The sequence below is a fragment of the Clytia hemisphaerica genome, unplaced genomic scaffold (assembly GCF_902728285.1).
Source record: "Clytia hemisphaerica strain Z4C2 unplaced genomic scaffold, Clytia hemisphaerica genome assembly, whole genome shotgun sequence".
NCBI lineage: Eukaryota > Metazoa > Cnidaria > Hydrozoa > Leptothecata > Clytiidae > Clytia > Clytia hemisphaerica.
In genome coordinates, this window is record NW_027104138.1 from 549,959 (window position 1) to 559,639 (window position 9,681).

Consider the following 9,681-nt stretch of genomic DNA (forward strand, 5'->3'; position numbering starts at 1 on the left):
TTGATAGTGAATCTTTGCGACATGGGATGTGTGCTTTTGATCCAAGGAAATGGTAGCTTGTTCCTCAGAGGTTAATTTTTCAGCACTTGCTGTCTCAATTATTTGTCTGTAGCGGGTAGGATTTATGTATTTTCCTATGGCTTGGTAAACTAGTCTCCCAAAAACATCACAAATCCTTGTTAGCTGTTTGCCGTTTCTTGTAATCAATAGAAAGTCGCATAGAGGATTGAGTCGAGGCCTAACGCATTCGATGTAACCATTGACGATGTCTATGACAGTTCGATCAAAAATCAAAGAATCAAAACCGTATTTCTCTTGAGTTTTGAAAGTGCATTGGTCGATTATACCATCGCTTCCTATTGCAGAAATCATTTTGACAGTTAAAAATTGATAGCTCATCGGTCTTGCGGCCTTGACCATTAAAAACAATACTGCGATAATGAAAGATGTGGCAAAAGAAAGTTCATGCGAGGGTATAAAGCTTTCTTTGTTGTTCGCCATAAGTACCAGCTGTGCAAATCTCTCTCCGTGAAATGGTATCACTTGTTGCATTTCTTCGAGAGTTGCCCAGCAACCAGTTTCTTTGAAGTGGTCAACTGACAAGAGTGTCAACCAGCTAGCGCGCATTTTCTTGTTTAACGACTTTTTCATTCTATTCAGAAAAACTTCCGATGCAATCAAAGTTTGAGGGTTGTTGTTTGTTAAGCCTGCTATCTTACGATGGTCCATCAAATGTGAAATCGAGTTCAAGTAGCCAATGATTCCAGGATTACCAACACTCCAAACGTTCAAAAGATAGTCAACAAAATCTGAAATTAAAGTTACTGAACCAATGCAATAGTCTGTTACAGTATTAGGAATGTCCCAGGTTGGTTCGTGATCTTCACAACAGAACATAAGAAATTTCATAGCACGTGATACAATCTGCTCAGCCTGACTGATACCTTTCGAGCCACCAACTAGACTCGATAACCAAAATTTGAAAGTTTGTCTCAAAGTGCAATTCTTGTCAAAAGTTGGAATCTTTGACGTGTCTGATCTGTTCTTTAAGGGTTTTACTAATGTCCTTATCTGCTCAGAGGGAAGAACAGCTCTAACGTCAGGCTTTTCGTCAAAATAAAAATACCAACCATGGTGTAAACACGTGTGCTTTCTACAGCCTCGTTTACTTTTGAAAGAAGCATTTTCACAATCCACGATTGGACAATTAAAAAGTCCATCTTTATCTACCACAAGCTTTAATCGTTTTGGTTTTTTCGAAGCCCCAACGGCAGTCTTCCATATTGATTTTGAATGTCGTTTGTTGGAGGCCATCCTCCCAGCATTATGATCGATCAACGCAAATGGCTTCCTTTTAAAGCTGTTCCAATTCAATTAATGGTCGTTAGCGTGCTACAACGACATTGGACGAAAACTATCAAAAAGCTAAACCTCCGGCAGCAGTTTCTCAGTCTATTCGCTGGTTTAAAGAAGTTTTAAAGGAACAGGGGGTACTCCTTTTAACTGTATTGTTCTGAACTTGCGTTGCGCGTCACGAAAAGGTGACATAAAATCAGAACCCATCTACGCTTAAAAAGAGGAACAGGAAGTTCCAATAAAAAAAAGAGAAATCATAATTTACAGACTGCAAAGTTCTGCTTTTTACAAGCCACAAAAGTTTGTAAGAAAACGCAAAAGTTACTCTATGAGTTCCCTTTAAAAGGTACTACACATTCCTATAATCGACTCCAGAAGGAATGTCATTTGGGAATTGGGAGTTCCTCTCTCTCTATCAGAAGAGAACTATTACATCCGAAAAGAGCCTTAAGGGAACACTTGAGATAAAAATGACAAATGAACTAATAGAACCTCTTTAAATGTTCTCTTTTGAGAATTACGTTTTCAACCAGCTCAATTCTATTCCCTTTGCAAATTAAAATAACCAAACAAAAGGAACTAATTAAATTCCAACATTATAAAAAGCTATAAGAAAATTTAGCATTTCAACATTAAACATTTATCAACTTTTTCCATACACCACGATCAAAAACCAAATTATACCAAGATGCTCTATTAATATCGAACCATTTAAGAGATTTATACACCCCTCTTCTATATGTAAACTCAGAGGAGCCTTTCAAACGACGAATATGCACCCAACAAGACAACAATTTTCGAGGTGTTCTATCGAAAGACATACGTGTGCCACATGGCCCAACCAGGACAATTGACGATTGAAAAATAATGCTCAATTGGCTCAATATTTAGCTTCTCAAACAGTGAATCGGTTGTTATTCTGTACAAAAATACATGTGAGCGATTGATGCGACACATCGAACGTAAACAAGAATGGTGAAAGTTGCGTAGTAGACGTAACAGGTATTCAGTTAAGCACCATGTTTCTGCCCCATAGATTAGAATAGGAAGAATCAGTGACTTGTAAACAGTGCTTTTAGCTTCTTCGATAGAGCGAGAAGAAAAGATTGACTTTTTTAGAGCGTCAAAAGCGTTGCCAGCCTTTTTGATGCGATTGGTGACATCGATTATATCTTTACAGTCCCTGGATATGTAACAGCCAAGGTAGCAAAACTTGTCACAAATGGGGAAGTACGTATACGTGGACAACTTAATTGGAGAAAGATCGGTGTTGTCATAACTTGTGGGATCATTATATGATTTAGGAGGTTTCGAGACGAACAGGACTTCAGATTTTGAAGCTTTATCTGGGCAACGGATATCACCAACATGGATTTCCATTCCAAATTTGAAGAAGTGGGCGGTGAGTAGCGGGGAGTATGTTTCAACATCAGATCTACTATCAAAGAGCACGGCAGTATCGTCTGCATATTCAGAGTCGTCAACAGGGAACTCAGATCTTGGTATTATACCTCCTTCCTGTTAACACGAAATCATCTTTGGTGCGGTAAACACACAATGGCCGCACAAAGGTTTGCATTATTGCGGCAATGTAAATAACAAACAAGGCAGACCCAAGAAGGTCGCCTTTCTTTACACCAATGGTACACGGCGTAGTGTTATCAACAGTTTCAACGACAAAGTTTACTACAAAGTTTTTGTGTAAAAGTTTCAAGATTGAGATCATTTTCTCTGGTAGTCCAAATTTTGACAATACTTCCCATAATAACGACCTTGGTACTCTGTCGAACGCTTTAACAAGTTGAGAAAAAGTACCCAAGTTTCAAGGTTATGTTCTTTACGTTTTTTAAGGGCAAGTTTGACAGAGAAAGTGGCATCCATGCATGTGCTGTGTATCAATATTGCTAAGACTTTATACGCGGTTTCAAAGAGCATTATACCCCTATAATTTCCTGGTTTTGAGAGGTCTCCTTTTTTGGGTAGGATCACAAGTTTACCCAGGTCCCATTGAAAGGGATAAATGTTCTTTTCTCATATATCGACGATAATCATAACGAAATATATGAAACAGAGTTCATCTTCAACAAGTGATTTAAACATGGCTGCGGTTAGACCAGAGGCTCCTGGTGCTTTATTTTTGAGACGTAAGACTGAGTTTTTAATTTTATCAACAGTTGGAGTATGACTGAGAGAGTTATTCACCATATGTGGTGTTATGTGGGATAAGACAGAATTATCGAATACCTCTTTTCGGTTGTACAGATATTCGAGAAATCCTTTCGAAAGACTTCAGCATTTTCCTCTTGAGAAACACATCTACTCCCATCATCTTTTTGCATCATAACTTGCTTTGGAGGAGGAAGTTTACACAGTCCTTTTTTCAAAAGTTTAATACTCTCCCAATATGATTTTGTGCCGTGATTCCGAGCATTGGGACCTTCATTCAAGCGATTACATGCATTTTTAATCCATTTACTCTTTGCAGTATTTATAGCTTGCTTTAGTTCTTTACGTGCTCGAATAGCGGCAGAAATTGTATGACGTGTGATGCGTTTGGTTTTGTTGTAAACAGCAATATTTCTCTTTTCGATCAAGCTCATAAGATCAGCTTCGTTTGCAACAAACCGGTCTGGGGGAGAGCGTGTAATTTTAGGTAAACATGGTGATGCAGCATCGTGAATTGATTTTTCGAGCGATTCATACTCTAATACGATCTAGAGTTTCGATTTTTGACAGAAGGGTATTATTGAACCTTCCACGTAATTCCCCGTCAGTAAGTAATTTGATTGAGTCGAATTTCGAGAGCGGTCGGTTGGTTGCAGATTTTTTGAAGAAACGATATGCGATACGTAATTTCATTCTCACAGAGAGATGGTCTGAATCTAGCAGTGGTTTTGAAGCAAAAACATCAATAATTCGACAAAAATCAGTTTTCAGTGTTAAAATGTGATCGATCTGGCGTGGAAGCTTCGAACGAGGGTGTCTCCATGTGGCATAGTTCTTTTTTCGAAAATAGGTACTACATGCAACAAGACTGCTCATTTCTAAAAATGCTGTAAATCTCAAAATGGTTGCTGTGTGATAGGCCAAATTTGCCCACTGAAGGTATTTCGATACCGGTTCTCTCATAAGTAATCCCGAGGGATGAATTGGTATCACAAACAACAATTAAGATATCTTTGGGACGTTTTGCGTTTATACAGCTAACAAGATTCTGAAGAAAAGAATCCCAAATAGCGACATCTGCAGCTCCAACAGGGGCGTATGCTGAGACGAGAAAAATATCAATATTTTTGTTTCGATTGTCTTTCATTGAGAGCCTAGTTGTAATTATACGCTTACTGAAATCAGGTGTAGACAGGTGAGCCTGCTTCTTTCCAGGCTTGGGTTGCGGTTTTACTGAGGACAATACCGACACCGCCTTGACCACACTTACTTTTGTTATCTGATTCGTTTAAACCGTGCAAAAGAAAGGTACAGTCATTCACAAGTTCTATTGATTTACCACTTCTCCATGATTCTTGGACACAAAGAGCAAATGTATTCTGGCGTTTAATCTGGGTCGATAGTTCATAGATTCTTTCAGCAGATTTTAATCCTCTTACGTTTTGAGTAATAATGTTCAAATATTTGAATTTCGTCGCTTTTGGCATGACAAACTGGAGCTCGCGACACCACCAGTGTTGGTACTTAGATGATCAACTCCGGGATCTGTGGCAGAAGAGTTCCTCTGGCTAACAGCAACCGTTGTAGTGAGATTACCATCATATCAGCAAAGCCAAGTACATCTACATGAACATCGTTATTGTTGGTTGTCGATGTTTAGGTGTGGTGGATCACCCCACTTTAATGTGGCGGATTTTCTTTCACCACCACACCTTTTCTTTTTAGTGAACTTAGACTCAAATTTGGAGTAATTGGTGTTTCTTTTTAATTGAGACCATGTTGAGAGATGTCTCAAATACTCTTAAAATTCGACTGTACAATGCTCTCATTCTCCCAATCGCAATATACGGCGCGGAAACCTGGTCTCTAACAAAGCTTGATGAAAACAAGCTCTCAGTATTCGAAAACAATTGTATTCGCTCCATACTGGGGATTAGACTCCAAGACCGGATATCACTCAAACGGCTACGTAAGAGAGCAAAGCTCAAAATGCCGATTGTCTATATGATTAAAAAGAGACGCTTGTCTTGGTTTGGGCATGTAGCGAGACTGCCCGAGGAGAGTCTAGCTAAAATATGTTTGAAAGATGAGTTCCAAGGCACACGAAGGAGAGGTAGACTTGCAAAAAGATGGCAAGATAAAATCAGGGAAGACACAGGTCTTCCATTAGCAACGGCCGAACAATACGCACGCGATAGAACCAGATGGCGAGAGAAAGTTCACAAGTGGGCGAAGCCTCAACCAGAGGTGTGCTGATAAGTCAAGTAAGTAAGTCAAGTCTTTTTAATTGTGAACATTGAACATTGAACTAAGAACATTGATGTATGCTTATTAATAGTGATTCTTATAGATAAACATGCATTTTTTGAGCCAACAAAATTTTTTTGAAAAAATCTGCTTGGGCCATCTTTTACCTATGATGGTACCCTACTTTCATGCAAAAAATCTGAAAAAGTTGATGATCCAATTTTTCACAAAGTCCAAAAAACCCGTTCTTTAGCCGTTTTTTGGCCCAAATTTGCCCAAAAATTTTTTTTTTGAAAATCGGGCTCCGTCACATTCGAGGGTTTATAGTTACACATCTTTAATGAGCCGATGACGAGGAAAGCTAATAACGAACGGACGAACGGACAAAGGTTAATTTATAGGACCTCCACCCCACCGGGGTAGGTCCAAAAACATTATTTCAATTAAAGATAGAGCCCGAAAGTTTATCAATGATTGACTTTATTTGTCGAATATACAAGTGGCATTTTGCACGTCAAAAATAATTTGTATACTAGACATTCTAAAAAATATTTATGTCTTAACTTGTTCATAAATATTGCTTTTTTATAAAAATGGGATAAAAATAAATAACTACAAATTATATAAAACATTTTACAAAACATTCAAACATGTAAACGCAATAAACAGAAATAGCTTCTGACAGTGGTCTTGTCTACCTATCTGCTTCTTCATTATCACTCCTTAAGGCAGTTAAGTTTCTATTACGTCATGTACTATTTAGCAAATTTTACCTCCAAATATTCACCGGCAGCCTGTTACTTAAACCAACTGTAATCTCACTGTTCTTGTGTTTAGGACAAAGACCTTTAACCAATATAAAAGTATGACACCCAAGCCGTCAGTTTTTACTTTCGAGTATCCTTGATTATCTAAATTCATTCATAATTCCTTGACTGAAGGAATTCAATATTTACCAAACCAGTTCCCTTTTATCACATCCATACACGAGAGATATTTTTCGTCATTTAATTCGTCTATCAATTCTTTCACGCATTTCCTCCCATTCAGTTTGATATCAATTTTTCTTACTAAATACTCTATCCACCAAACATTGGATACTGGATGAAAAGTTTGCCAGTCGTTTCTATAAAAAAAGCATAAATCAGCGTGAACAACTATAATTCAGAGAACTATAAAGTTTGAGAAAAACTTTTCTAAATATTTTAGAAAATGAAGAAGAAAAATTTGAGCTTCATCCTCTATATGGAAAATTTAGCAAAAAATCGTCCCCGGGGGAAAAATACTCTGAAATTTCATCCCCACTCAAAATTCAATGTTTAAAAATTGCACTCCAAAACCAACCCAACTGATTTTTTAACTTTCGGACAATAGAATTGCTATCCCTATTGGAATTTCAATAGCAATTTTTATCCCCACTGAGGGAAAAAGTCCCACCAGGGCTGTGAAACAGGGGTGTCTGAAATCAGGAAGCTTTAGAGTTCCTCTGTTCAAAAAATGAAGTTTCTAAGACCATTAGGACAAAAATTTTCTCCTTCTTCATCATTTTCATCTTCATTTTCGGATATGCCCCTCAAATATTTGGTATTGGTAATTATTAACAAAATGAGGAATTTTTTCCAAAAAAGATCTTCAACGATGAGGCTGTCATAATGGTGCACCGTTTCTAAAAAGATAAGGTTCCTTACCCGTTGTTATTCTTGATCTTCTTCATGACTTCAGTCGATGGGTATGTACCTTCAAACAAATCTTCTTCCTTGGAAAGGTCGGTAAAGATAACACAGTCCTCTGTAAAAAAAGGGAAAAATACGTTATACTTAAATTGAACAGTACAATCTTGGACCAATACTTGAGAAAAAGGGAAATTCCATGCGAAGTTTTACATAAACACCACATATGATTTTTAGGTGCTTTAATTTATTTCTCGAATTTTGAGTTTAACTCTGAATTTAACGTGTCCTAATATTTTAAGGTCTCAGGATAAAAAAGCACAAAATTGTTCGAATGAGGCTTGGATTATAGCCTAGAAGCCACTGAACCCATAAATACATATTTAAAATACACAAAATTCTCAATATATTTTTACCATGATGGTTGTAGTTCTAGATTTTTGACAAGTTTCTGTGCTCTACTATAAGGATTGCTACTCTAAGGATCTACCTAATTAAGGAGGTTGAAATCATGTTTGCATTGTAGTGTTATGAGAGAATTATTCTGATGATGCCACCAAGTTTTTAAAGCTATGAATTATTCCACTTGTTTTTGGACAAAAACCAATGTAAAAATGACGAGAATTTTGATTGATAATGAAAATCTTGAAATTTTTCAGCTACCAAAATTGCACAGGAGAGCTCGAAAGAGCTCTTTCGAGCGCTGGTGTGCAATTTTGTGCAATTTTGGTAGCTGAAAAATTTCAACTTCCAAAAGCGGGCGTGCGAGCTCATACAGTGATCAAATAGTTTTAGCCAATCAGAAGAGAGTAAACATTTAAAAAATTTAAAAATCTACACAGATTGTGATGAAGTCTTTTGAATATTTCGAGCACTTCTTTTAAATCTCAAGATGAATGGAAATCAATCACTGGTCGCTAGTGCGATACGACCAGTTTTATATTTAGAATTCTGGTCGCAGCGCACTGCCCGCTAGGTGAATGGAAACTAGGCTTAAGAGTTACCCAAAATTTGCCACTTTCTGGCACTTGTCCTCTTCAACAAGCTATTCCATATTGTCAAATTATGTTCCAGGGGTCATGCGAGGATAGGACTGTTCCATTAAAAAACCATGCGGGGGGGGTGAACGAGTAAAAAAAATATTTTTTAAATGTGTCGATACTCCCTGGAAAATGGCGAAATTTGCAAAGGTACCCTTAGAAAGATTATTTTCATACCTTTAAAGTGAGGGTGAACAATCAGTCTTTTACCCCGCGGAAATTTTAGAATAGATTTTTACCCCCTTGGAAAAATGATAAGACACCAGCCTGGCATTTATAATTGCTTGCAGTATTCTTTTGAATTCTATTGTTCCGCGCAATTGTTCGGTTTGTCAAATGCCTAATGATGCCAGCGTGTTGGCATTTCGTTGACATTTGAAATGCCATTTTGAGCAAAGGAATCCCCTTTTCTGGCATTTCAAATCAAACAAAGGAACCAAAACAAAGAGAAAAAATGAAATTTTTGTTTTTTTAAAGTATTTTTTATTCAGTTTTATTCAGTTCTTTCTATATATTGTAAAATTTGCAAGATTTGCCATAGCCTAGCCCTACGGCAAAAAGTTTCAGTCTTAATGACTGCAGTTTTTGAGAAATTCCATGCTTTTCATTGTTTGATCTGTCAAAGTTGAACTTGAGGGAATCACCTTTTCAGTAATGACTCTAAAAAGACGATTCCTTGAATGCCATGACAGAAAATACAATGGAAAAGCTATTAAAATCGAATCCCTCATGATCAAATGCCAAATTACAAATGCCAGTTGGTCTAAACGCAGCCTTTGATGCGACTGCAGTTGAAAAACATTGCCATTATAATTGACAGGGTTGTTAAATTAACGACTTTAAAATTGCTGGTAATGCATCTAACTATTTTCATTTGAGATTCAAGGAGTCATTATTGATTTCAAAAGATAAACCTGATATTATCAACAGAAAAAACTGTACATTTACATTTGTTCAAGTGATGTTGCTTGTAGAAAGAAGGTGTAAGGAATTTTTTCAAGTTTTTTTGATTTTATCTGATTTATTTGACTTATCTGTTATTTTTTCTATGTTAGAAACCCCTAAATACGTAAAGACATAAGAAAAAGGTCATGAGTATGAAGAGTTTTTTCCTCGTCTGAAAAGTGCTTAAGCACACATGAAAAAGACTATTTTTCACATTTGGGTAGAGATTAGAGCTAGGGTGGGTTCTGAAATCAAAT